The sequence below is a fragment of the Dromaius novaehollandiae genome, chromosome 2 (genome assembly GCF_036370855.1).
Source record: "Dromaius novaehollandiae isolate bDroNov1 chromosome 2, bDroNov1.hap1, whole genome shotgun sequence".
Classification (NCBI taxonomy): domain Eukaryota; kingdom Metazoa; phylum Chordata; class Aves; order Casuariiformes; family Dromaiidae; genus Dromaius; species Dromaius novaehollandiae.
In genome coordinates, this window is record NC_088099.1 from 88,928,101 (window position 1) to 88,941,553 (window position 13,453).

The following is a 13,453-nucleotide window of genomic DNA, read 5'->3' on the forward strand; positions in this document are numbered from 1 at the left end:
TGGAAAAAACACATTAGTTTATCAGAGAAGTGTAAAAAATATAATGGATGCCATCTATGAGCACAACATTGCTAATTTAGAATAACTGAAAATATGCATTTCTCAGGCCAGTCCTATAGTTTAGAATTCTTGTCCTTAATATTTGAAAAAAGGTCTGCGTTTTGTCTAGAATTTTGGATATGTAATATGAGGCGATTATCATGTATGCCTTCTGTAGCTGACACAGGATTTTCCCTGCCCTCTTTCTGTTTCATGGTGTGGCCCTGGGATACATTTTTTTTCCCAACGCTACCACAAAAGGAGCTCCATACCAGCCAGCACTGCTCCAGCTTGTCATGTGACTTGGGGCCCCAGCCCCAACAGCCCTTTTTTTTTTTTTTTTTTAATTAACACTTGGTTGTTACACAGCTTGCATTTACTGTGTTTAGTGTTATTTGCTGATGTACTAACGCATGCATTTTTTAAACAATTTAAAGCTAGACCATGCCTATAAGGCAGGGACCACAGTAGAAATAAGTGTAAATTTAAACCAATCAAAGGATAGTGAAGGAAAAACAATATTTCAAGTAAATTCAAGTTTAAGGAAACTAAATCTTCAATAGCAGACAGTTTACCTCAGCAGTCATCTCTAAAGGATCATCAGAGGTACGACGTTTACCTATGTGCTCCACAGGGAGAATCCCTTTAATCAGATAATTTATACTTCCCCTCCCAGCACTGTGGCACTCAAAGCGCTAGCAGTGCAATGTGACTGCATTCAGAGGGCATTTCTGATTGCTGGGTGTGTTCTGCAGAAGATGGTCGCTGTGGTGATGGAGCAACGCAAATGTTCTTTCTAAAATGCTCTGAAATGTAAAAGTCTTTCTTTAGAAAGAATGTTTTTCTTCCCAGAGGTTTTGCTAATGTCCAGCACACAAAAAAATCAAGCATTGCTGCAGGAAATAACAACAAAATAGCCTCTTGGCAATATTCACTAAATGCCCAAATCTCATGATGAGAAAATACAGTCCCAGATTTTACTGCAGGCAAATCTTGTTTTAAAGCATGACATTTATGAAGAAGTAGCTGTGACACAACATTTTATTGTTCATAAAAACTTACAAACTAAACAACAATATCAGAAAATAGCAATTTTAATATATCAAATTTTGTGATAAAAGGCAAAGTATGCTTCAAAGACTAGGAGCGAAATTACTAGAGCATTACTTTTATAAACAAAGGGACTAACCCAAAACCCATTGAAGTCAATGGTTTTCTTTGGTTAACTTCAGTGGCTTTTTGATCAGGCCTTTACTGTCAGAGATTTAAATACTTTTTGCTTTAATATGAGTTCAAAAATTTGTATTGTTAATGCACAGAAACTAGTTTTAATCCATGACAAACTGTTCTGTATCTTAGGCTGTTGATTTTAATTCTACAGTTTTTTAACTTTTTTGGTTTTAGCACTTGGTTTATACAAGTAATTGCAGATAAATCTGTGAACTTTTTCTCTCTGGTTTTTCATATAGGTGAAACCAAATACTAACTTTGAGGATCTTGTCTATGGAAAATGAGTGATTTGCATCAATGTGGGTCTGGGATGTTGAGCTGTGTTCACGTTCTTGATAGTAGCATCATAAAGGTTATTGAGTACAAAATAGTTCAGAACACCTGAACGAAAAGATGCTGTCAGAGTTCAACTCCTTCAGTGGTGATTTAAGTTTTTCTTTCTTTCCTGGCTGTGAGTGGTATAATGAAGAAATTAGGGGAATATTTGGCACACACAATTCAGGGCAGTAGTGTGGATGCATGTCATCATAGTAATGCGTGGTTATAGTATACCTATTATCTAACGGTCAGATGGGCACAGGCCAGAAGCCTATATGTACATTATATAGGCAGTTTTCTGGCCAGAAACTGCAAGAAATAAACCTCAAAGCCAGGTCTCTTCTGCTTGACTTTCTGTCTGTGAGCTTGTACCATTCCCTCGCCCTCTGCCCCAAACGCTGCCTGTGTTGCTGGTGCTTGAGGTTTGCTCTGATTTTAGCTAAGCAAATCTTTCTGTTTCCTGAACTCTTTGTGTGTTGTCCTTATTGTCTGAAGAGACAGTATTTGAGCTAGGGATTAATTTACTCTATGTACATATTTAGCACAGCAGAGCACCTCTACGAGCAAGGTCCCTCCAGCCCCTTGCCTTTAGGCAAAAACCTGTTTGTCCAAAATATGTGTTACTGTTAAAGGGTGGCACACATTGCTTGGATAAAGGTCACATAGTTTCCTAACTTGAAAGCACTTCTCCAAATGCTTTGCAGACTGCTTGTCCTTATTGTTCAAACTGAAAAAGACTTTCTGATTTCTTATTTTCTGGTTAAGACTGTCTGCAGAGCAGCTCAATATAGTCTGCTAATACTTTTAAGGAACACGGTACTGCTGTCAATAGAATTTCAAGGATCATGGATAGGTCATTGATGAGTACCATAATTCAGACACTCAGCCTCTGACAGTTTGGAAAAAAAGGTAAATATGAATCTGGGGTTTTTTAGAGAATAAATCTATCAATATCTTATATAGACAAAAAGCAATACAATAGTAAATGAGAGTCCACAGGAATTGTTACTTCTGTAGTTTAGAACTGGGCAGATATATGAGAACTAGAGTGGGAAAGAATTAAGAAATTCTTGGATGGATTGTAAGGTATTTTTAAGGCTTGTGAAATGTTGATGACATTTTAGGATGTGGTTATAACAAAAATGGGTAACCTATTTGGTCGTCATGAATGCTGAGCATGCCACGTGAAGTGTTTGTGCTACTGTGTTGGAGAAGACACAATGTGGAGAAAAGATAAGGGAGAAGTTCCTTGTCATTGTCTAATTTTGTACTTAATTCTTTTTTGGATATCAAATACGTTGGGATTTTTTGAGGTTATTATATTAATCACTTTTATTTTATAATGTTATTTCTGAATCCTGTACTTCAGTCCTGAGGTAAATTTTTGCATTAGCATTGGTCTGCTTTATATTCCTGTCCTAATAGAAATCACTAAACTGTTCAGAACTCAGGTGATAGATCTGAATAAATGAACTGGTTGTTATTATAAAGGTAAAAATTTTCTGGGGAATGAATGTCCCAAAATTTTTCTTAGGTATGGAAAAAATCTACTGAATAATACCGATGGAGAAAAACATTTCCTCTCCATAGTTTTGCCTCTGCAATAAACTGTGATAATTCTACATCCTTCCCTCTTATTTACTGCCCAGAAATCTATATTGTCCCTTCAGGGAAGCTGAGCCCATGGCTCCCACTTTCCAGGGAAGGTGTGCTAACCCCATATGACAAGGTTCTCCAGATGAGGTTTCATATTCACTCCTGTTGCACTATGGTCTGTTTTGCATGAATTGTTACTGCATCCAATCTGGCACTGGAATATCCTATTTTCAGAGAATTGTCCTAATTCTGAGGTTATGATTCTAATTTTTTCTATCACCTGAGTAAATGAGTATTAAAGTATTTTAGGTAATATAACAGCTAACAACAGAAGAGACTGAGGGAGAGTCCATTCTGAATACCCAAGGCCTGGTAAGGTACTCTTGTAGAAATATCAACTCCTGACCTTGGAACAAAGTGGATTTGAAATATTCTGGTTACTAAGAGAAGATATTTCATTCTTTTCAGCTAGGAAAAAAAATGAAAAACAAAAAACAAATGAATAAAAAGGTGGAATTAAATTTGGTTTTGATTAACTTTATTATTATTATTATTACTTTTTAATGCAGCAACTAACCCCCCCCCAAAAATATTATTTAATTGCAAAAATAATGTTTCTTTTTCTATGGCTCTGTATTTATAGCTCTGTTTACATTTGCATATGTTTCTATCTTCCACTCTAGTCTCTCTCCCATGCTGCCAGAAGCTTTCTTTCTATAATGTATTTTGCTGTTAAATACACATGCTTATTTTCATTCTTTCTTAAGAATGAATTATAATGCTTGTCAAAGGTGTCAGATGTGTAAGAATAGACATTGACTCCTTCACTGGTGTTCCTGAGAACTATCTAAAATGATTCTCACTAAGCTCAGAGTCTGAAGTGTGAAATACCACCTCCTCTTACCTATGATTTATGTTCTTTCCTAGTGTTGTTTTTTGCTCTCTATGTGGAAATATTGTTGTATGATATAGTAATGCAGAGAAACATATGTAAATGATACTAATAAAATCGGATAATGAATAGATTTCTTTTCCACAGTAGCACCTCTTCATCATAAAAGCTCTCTTCAACTTCATTATAATAGGGACATAAACCATTATGGGAGCCAGAAAAAAACTCTTCCATTATATGTTCTTATGAAATAAAATGCTGAAAATTCTTCAGCTGAACAAACATTCTAACACAAAGTGGAAACTCTCAGACATTTCAGATGATGACCACCAATACATGAGCCTTGGTAGGTAGGCAAGAAGAAGATATTATCCTTCACCCTTTACACAAAAGCTTTTCAACACTATGGTTTTCATTATGTCTCTAAAAAACATTAAATGAAGTAAGTAAAAAGGCTTGTCATCTACCAGTATGTACAGAATTCAATATGCCAAACACAAGACAAACTGAGTTTGACATTAAAAAAAATTGAGTGTGACAGCTGCAGCAGTTACATCTTGTACAAGGATGTGTGCGCTTGCAAAGACTTTACATCAGGTCCTGGTTGGGAGCTGGCATTTTCAAAGGTCATGAAGCTCCTTAGCACCAGTCAATTACTGCACAAAGGGTACCACTGACAGTTTTAACACTGTGGTTAAATTAGCCGAGCACTAGCTGAGACAGTCAAACTTTTGACAGCAATGGTTGGATAAACTCCAGACAATATCACCAGAATTTTCAAATATCTGATCTCTATTACCTACCACCCATCATTATTTTCAAATATCTGATCTCTATTACCTCCTCCCCAAAAAATCATTATTTCTGAAAGACAAGGAAAATGCCGGAGAAAATGACAAAGCATGTAGTTGCCTTGCAGCTTGTGAAGCTATCAACACTTGTGTGACCATTCTGAGCTTGACAATATTTATACTCACCTTGTAAAAGTATATTTAATGAGATACAAGGCAAAATCTTGGATTTTAGCTGCTTTTGATTTTATTCTTCATTTTAACTTCTCTCTTCTGAATGAATAAAGTAATCTGAGTCAGTAACATTCTTGTTCAACCTGTATTGACATACCCATACTGCTCAAAAAACAGAGGAACCAACATTGTTCTGTTGTTTACAAAGAAATAAATTTGTGATGGCTTGTCTTGCAACTGGTTTAGATCAAATGAGGATTCATATTCATTTTTGCATGTGTAATGTTAGATTTACAGGGATATAAGTGAGCTATCAATCTACTTCGTATGTTGTTAGCATCCTTGCTCAGAAAGCCATCCTGTGCTATTACAATTTTCCATAGTAAATGCAATAGAATTACAAAGGCAGAAGTCAGGCAGAATATTGTTCCAAACAAAGGAGATAAAGAAATGTATGGAAATGATATACAAAAGAAACCTGTGGTGGTTGCTACTATATTGTACTAGAAGTGGCACAAGATGATGCTACAAGTTAAAACATAGATCTTTGCATCAACATTGATATATTTTTCTTGAAGTCTCTTTTTACTATCATTTCTCACTACTAGCTGAACAACTGAATGAAGAAACTCTTATTACCTAGATCATCTGAGCCTGTGTAGTTGGTACAGAGAGGTAGAGTCAGGTTCTATCTTTTAACAATGTTTGGCTGACTTTTGCTTTGTGGGTAATATGAAACACCACAGCTTTATTGAGCTAACACTGGATGTGAATATATGTTCATAGACTACATTAATCATAGCCTATGTGCACATTTTTGCTTTTGTCTTGAATATTGTTTATATGAACTTACATTCTTGCACCATACATTGAAGTCACATAGAGAGGCATAGATGAAACTGTTAAAGTAGATGCTAAACATAGGCATCATAGTGCAATTACTGCCTCTGGGTATTTACACAACCACACTTGCTTCCTCTTTTCCATACATACCTACAATATATTATGTATGCTTATATTTATAAAATATACACTCATACATTTACAAATCCACACACAGTACAAATTATAATCAACACCTTGAAGATGAGAACAGCCATTTTTCAGCTTCTCTGAACAGTGTGTACATATAAAAAATTAATATCTTGTCTAGGCAAACTGGCTCCTTTTTTCACATGTGTTTTCCATTGTCAGTTTGATGATTTATTTTGGAGGTGTTTATGTGCATCCAACTGTATTTTGATTTTAATGTAACAAAACCAAATATACACACAGGTTGGTGGTAGGGCAGAGTATTTTGATAGGATTTATAGTATCAAACCTAACCATTAAAAATATTTAGCTTTGGTGTTTTGAAGTTTTATATTTGTAAATGCTGAGAAATGGAGAGACTTAAGGTACCATAGGCCTGAACAGGAGCTTGACCTGCTTTGAAGTGAATCAAAATTGTATTTCAACAAATCACCCCTGTCCTTTGTAAATGTCTTTCCTTGCACATAGTATCTTTCTGTCCTATACTCTCAACAGGTCTTGCTGACCTGAAAGCTCAAAACTTGTTCTTCAAGAGCAAAACTTTGGTTTCTCTTTTGTAGCATTTGGGGTTCTACCTGATTATGAATTCTGTGTCCATTTGTTATATGTTCATAATTCCTTTCTCCATTTTGTGCCTCCTATCCACATTTTACATAACTGGGAAATAGGAAAAGATGTGTCTAATTTCACTGTTAGCAGCTTAGGTTTCACTACAGGTAGAAATGTCTCAGAATGTTTCATGAACAATGACCTGGGCTGCTGAAGAAGCTGAGATTATCATGGAAGCTTGAGAAGCAATGCAGTGGCTTAGTTTCTGTGTGAATTCTGTTTTTCATTATGTTTAAACAGGTTAAAATTTAAGTTTATTAGGCATCACAGGCGTGACTGTCTTGATTTGTTGCAAGCTCTCTTTTGAGTCTGCATCCTTTGTTCCTAATGCATGAGTAATCCCTTTGTTGATAGGACTTCATGATCTCTGTAGCAATCACAACTATACAGGCAGTGATGTTTCAGAATGTCCTTGTTGGGGATAATATGTACATTTTGCTAAGAAATCAAGACAATGGCATAAAAAGGACATAATGCATTTTAAATATTTAAGACACTAAACTGCAGAGAAATATAGAAGGATGTCTGAGATGAAGCTTTGCTCTAAAAATAGACTATTGATATTATTTTTGCTAAAACTTTTAACCCCTATCTGCCTTTCTTTCTGCTACAGCTTTCTGTTATTAGCCCTATGAAACAAGAAAGTTCTTAAGTTTGCCTAAAATTCAAGCCATTACTGACAATACAGCCATTTTTTTGAGTTAGAGACTGTTCCAGGGAATTCAAAGTTCTCACTGCTGTCAGTATACAACTTAATAGTCAGATAGATAAACACATATATCCCTTTTTCAACATTGTGCCAATTCAGTATCATACTGCATCAGGCTATGCAAATCTCAACAGTTCCTAATCTGTAGGGATATACATTAATCTCCTCAGTAAGCAGAACAATTTCTCATTCAGCAGGAAATATAGGCATAATAAAGAGCTATAGCACCTACTGTGGAGAAAAGCTCCAACCAGCGATCATTCAGATACAGTGCTTAGTAGATGCTCTGTAATCGTCCTCTGAAGTTCATCATACCCAGTAACAGAATATTTAAGGTTCAAAACCAACTATCTACAAAGGGTCAGCTTGACTGTGGCTTTGAACACCAGCTGAGATCCTGTCTTTTTAAAACTATGACATAATGCTGAATTTTTATTCAAGAAAAATATTTTAAGGGAAATGGTAAGTTGTAGCAGTGTTTTAAATACAAGATGTTTTGACTAAGAGAAAAACAAATCTATTTTTCGGAACTTGTTGTTCTGATACACCTTTATGAAATGCATTCTGTTCTGAAAAACAGACAATACCACCGTGATTAGCTGCATCATAGAAGCAGTGAATGGACAAGAAATGCAGGAGATGGAAGGAAATAAACTGTCCAGTGGCAAGGATGCTAACACAGTGCGCCAAGAAAAGCAGCCTGTTACTATGCTCAAGTATTCAGATTTGCTAGCCTGCTCTACCAGTCTTTCTAACAAATGGAATTTTAAAATAAAAGAAATTAGACTTCTGAGCAGTAATGTTGCTGACAAGATCAACTGGTAACCAAGCACAGTGCACTTAGATTCTTATGGGCAAGCAGTCAAAGATAACCCATTTTTTATTCTGTATCTCCTAGCAGTGACCTTAAACCCTAATAAGTGTATATGACTCTGGACAACTTGCTGTTACCAAAGATAGATAATCTGATAAATATCTCTTTTATGAGCATCCTAGAACTCTTGAATTTATACTGATATGTCCCATTGCAACCAGATTAGATGGGACATATTCCGAGTGCCAGAAGAATCATAATTCTTGATTGTTGTAAAGAAAGCAAACCTATATTAAGAATTTTGGTGTCCTTGACACAATGTTGGGACTTCTGTCCTCTGCACAGGATGAACAAACTATTTATTATGTGAAAAGTGTGAAAGTACAATTGGTTTCACTGTACGTGCTGCACGTTCTCAGATCTGTTATGAATATGTGTACGTGTGTTCAGTAGTTGTTTTTCTGGAAGCGTGAAAATCTGCTCTGCTAGATATTTGGCAAAATGCCCAGTTACAACAAAAAATACAGAAATAGCGGTGTCCCATAAGACAGTCTTAAAGGATGTGGAGTTTGATGACATACCAGAAATCCCATTATATGTGAAAATTAGCGATGATGACATTGGCCAAGGAGTCGTGAAGGACCTTTCAAGTGGTGGTGGTGGTGGTGGGGATTTCATTTGGTTCCTTATGGCCATATTTATTGGGAGTACTTAAAAGAACTAAAGATTTTGGACAGGGTTTCAGACACTTTGTTACTTTCCAAAGGCTGCTTTAAAAATTATATTCTGATTTATGGAAAAAAATAATGTCTTTATGTAGGGACAGAAAAATCCAGCATTACCAGAGATTTCAGAGATATTCTGTGCATATTACCATAAACCACACCACTGACTCGATGATACAAAAGGCATTAACTTTCAGCACATCCACTCTTGGCTCATCACATATCCTCAGAGAATCAGCTGGCCACAAAGGTATGGGTAATAGTTAAGAAAGCAACAATAACCTTGAAATCTCTAAGGAGATTTGGCTGTTCTAAACATCATGAAACTTGAAAAGGTACACTGTATTAAACCTTCCCATCTTTTATGAATAAGTATGAACCAGGTCTCAGTTGAAATAAACTGACAGATGCTTTGTTTTTTTGAGTTTTTTTTTTCTTTGTCATTTGAAAAATTGACATTCTAAAAACTTACTCAGTGTAAAAGTAGTTGATGTCCAGGATATTCTTTTCTTCGTGAAATAATCAGATAAAATAATCTTGATATAATAAATAGGCACTGCTAAGTCTGTTATCTGTAAACTTGAAGACTAGATATTAGTAAACACGTACACTTTGAAATTTGCTTATAATGAAAGTTAACACAGAGTAAGTATGAAGTTATTGATTCTGAGAAAATCTCATACTACATTCTGGGTGCTGTAAATAATATTCCTCCAGCCTTGGTCCCAGGATGCCGAGAATCACTGCAATGTGTCCTAGCTACACATCCTTGCCACGTGTGGCTGTTGGGAAATAAAAGGTAATAGAGTGCCTCACAGTGGGAGAGACCTTCTGCATTGGGATAATGTCTTGGGATTTAATTCGTTGCTTAAATCCACCAGAAGAACTCATAAGTACTGCTTAACTTTTTGGCAGTGCTAGCAATATTTTTACTTCCTACTGTTGAATAGGTAATCTGAAGAGAAGACCCACAAAACTGCTGCATTCTGAACAACAGCAACAACAACATCCCCACCATTTTCTTTTTCATTTTCTTTTTTTATCCCCTAGCACTTTGGTAATATATGCAGTCAGTAAAGGGGAAAAAATCCAGAAATGACTGACTGACATCAAACATAACTCAATGTTCAATCAGTGATACACCATGCATATTGTGTTAACATAGATTGTAATTACTTTCTCACCAAATGCTATGCCAGATCTTTTCACTGATGTGCCATCCTTCTATCACTGCCAATGTAACAGGCATCTCTTTTGGAGAGAAGAAGAAAAGGGAAGGTAGTTAACTCATTTCTTTGAATTTGCACAGTCAGTATTGAATAGCTATGTTTGCTAGGCAACACACAAGTTTTTATTAAAAAGTTTCAGAGAATTAACCTCTAAAATGACAACGGATAGGAGGCACTGAAGAGGAAGGAAAAACAGAGACCTGAGACCTGGGAACCTCTGACAGTACTGGGATGTTCAATTCTTTTCACTAGGAACATAGAAGGAAAAAGAATAACACAGACGGGATGAAGCTTGCATTCTCAACTCATCCTTTTCTTCCAAAATAAAAAGATAATTGATGCTCTGTCTCAACTCAGTACTCATTTGTGTGTGTGTGTGTGTGTGTGTGTGTGTGTGTGTGTGTAGACTGCTGCATACTGAGTTTGCTCAGAATCCCTGCTCAGCTGATTATCCTATTTTCGTTGCATGTTCTTACTGCAAAATAATGGTCGGAAAGCTGTGTAGGTAAAATGGTATTCTAACACTTGATTCTGTGAGCTAGGAGCTGACCACTTATTGATGTATACTACTGCACATTAAAATGTACTGTGTCCACAGTTACGTACATCAAGCGCTATGAACAATGTGACGCTCTGCGCTGTGAGAAGGAAGTAAGGGAGTGAAAATTAACAAAAGCAGCAAAGACAGAATACTGAGTGGAATACAGTGAGCCATGTTGCTTGGCATGTTATAAGCTACCAAAGAGCAAAACTGAGCCACCTAGGAGGCAAAGAGCAGCAGCAGCTGTAAAGCTGCTGCACACTGACAATTCCAAACTGCTGCAAAAGCACTCCCAGTCCTGGAGCCCCTGGCAAGGGCTAGGGGAGGGATATCAGTTTTCTGAGAGTTTGCAAACTGCAGTGAAGAATTCTGAGCAGGAAGGGAGCATTCCTACTAAAATGGAAAAATAAAAAAATTAGATTTATACTGAAAATAGGTTTTATTCAACATGAAACAAGGCTTGTGCATTTTATTTCAGTGACTTTCAATGAAAGGAAAAGTAATGGAAATGAGGCGTCTAGATCTTGTTCTCATTAGAGCAGTTTTCTGGGTTTTATCTGTTAGTCTAGCAGTTTGGATACCCACTCAGGTTGAAGAAAACATATTTCAAATCCATTCTCCATCTGAATCCCACAGAAGACACTTAGATTAGAACACTTTGGGATATTTTGGAATTAAGATGCTCTCCATTTATTTTGTTGAAATTGTTCATTTGTGCAGAGTACTTAAAGATCTTTCTAAAGCAGGACATGCAACTGAGATGTCTAGTTAGGTAAATGGCTTATTCATTACATTATAAAGCTAGACCACTAAAAAAATATTTACATATTCCATGAAAAATAAAACTGCATCTAAGAAAAACAAATAGTACTGTCCCATACACCAAGCTGCTATTTAGATTTACAGCATTACTTTGGGAAGGGGTGATTTGGATTCAGATCTCGGACAGCTGCAATAATTGAATGCAAGTCACCCGTGACTAGGTCAATGCTTAAAATACTGGACTGTTTGTTGTTTATGTCCTTCTCATGAACCTAATCTTCTGCTGCTGTTGTCACTCATTCATCAAAGTTAAACATGAAATCATAACTAGTTGCATAAATATTCACAACTGTATATTTATTATATATGTATATACATATATATAGTTTTTTTCCTAAAAACAATTTGGATTGTTCTCTCCTACACTCTAATCCTTAGGTCTGACCAGTCCTGGAGCAGAATCGCCACTTGCAGTCTTCCTTAAGGGTGGAACTGCAGGGCAATATGTGAGCTTACTGACACTTTAGAAATATGCCTTTGCATGAGTTTTTGAAGAAACCTAAATGCTCTGTCTGAGCTTTTTTTTAATATCCAAATAAAGATTTTGTGAACCATATCTCCTCTTTTGTCTTTTCTGAGACAAGATCAATATATATTATGGGAAACTTAGTGTGGTTAAGAATACAGTTTTGCAATGTATGAAGACAGGAGAAAGCCTAGTTTCACTTCCTGCAAGGAACTACAGGGTACATCCAGTTAGTATTTCCAAATGTCATTATTTCATGACAATTTTGCTTTTTTCACAGAAAAGTAAGAATTTTCAAGAAGGAAATTGTAGGAAATCTGAGAAAGGAAAGAATACATTTTCCAGTCAGGTCTAGCAAAGGTTTACCTAACTCAGGGTTTTGAGACGCCATAGTTCCAGGCAATGAAGTGCCTGAAGAGCCTCCACAGTTTCCTCACTTTCTTTGCATTAATTGCCCTGAACTTTGAGAATCCTGGCAAAAAAGCTCTGCTTCAGGAGTTCCTTTAGTAAGACCACAACATTCTTGAGGATTAGATCCAAAAATATTTATTCCATAGAAGAAATACTAAATATATTAAAAAAGAAAAAAGAACAAAAGAGAACTTTGCATTGAAAGAAGGCCACAAGAAATGAAGAAAATTTCATCAACATATAAGGAGCCAGCATATGAGCAACAGATAAACAAACATTAGGCATGCTAAAAAAATACATTCCAACCATGAATCAAAGCAAAAACATAAATGGAAAAAGAATGGAATTATGAACCAATAACTTGAAGAGCTATATTTCAGAAAGCAGGAAGATGCTTCAGTGCAAAAAAATTACCCAGCCTCATTAACCAACAATATGTTTATAAGAAAAATCCTGAAATCAAAACAAAAAAAAAGGTAGATCAAAAACAGAGAAATGCTTTTAAATATTATTGATATTGATTTTGACTAGAAGACATAAGTTTTTTTTTAATTCTTCTACTTAAACTAGACTTTTTCTAATGAGATAACTAGTACAGTGCTTCCTGTTTTCACTATTATTTTTAGCATAAGCCATTTTCAGGGTGATTAACTTTCTTTCTCATTAGTCTGTATTTTCTTTCCAATATTATTCTTCTTTCTAAATGAGTGATGTTCTATTTATATCCTTTAAGGAAAAACCTGACACAAGTTGGAATGTTCTAACTAGGTACCTGTGAGCCATATGTAAATAAAGAAGCCAAAATAGATAAAAATAATCTTTTAGTCCAGAGTTTTGTCTGTTATTTATATAAGTGCAATGAAAGGATCAAATTAGTAACTGGATAAAATTAGTCCTTAGAGTATACATTCACTTGTTCAAGAAACTTTATTTCATTTAGTACTCTCTGAGTAAAGTTAAAAAACAAACAAACACTAAATTCCCATTGAAATATAAACCCCACAACTCACACCTAACAATAATAATTAATAAAAACATAAAATATACTCGAGATT

The 13,453-nt window shown here is 35.6% G+C and overlaps 1 pseudogene; it reads left to right on the forward strand.

Annotated features, from left to right (window-relative positions):
• The window catches only part of LOC112980914 (vesicle-associated membrane protein-associated protein B/C-like), a 35,331-nt pseudogene extending 26,412 nt beyond the window's left edge, over positions 1–8,919 (forward strand).
• The last annotated feature ends 4,534 nt before the right edge of the window (positions 8,920–13,453 follow it).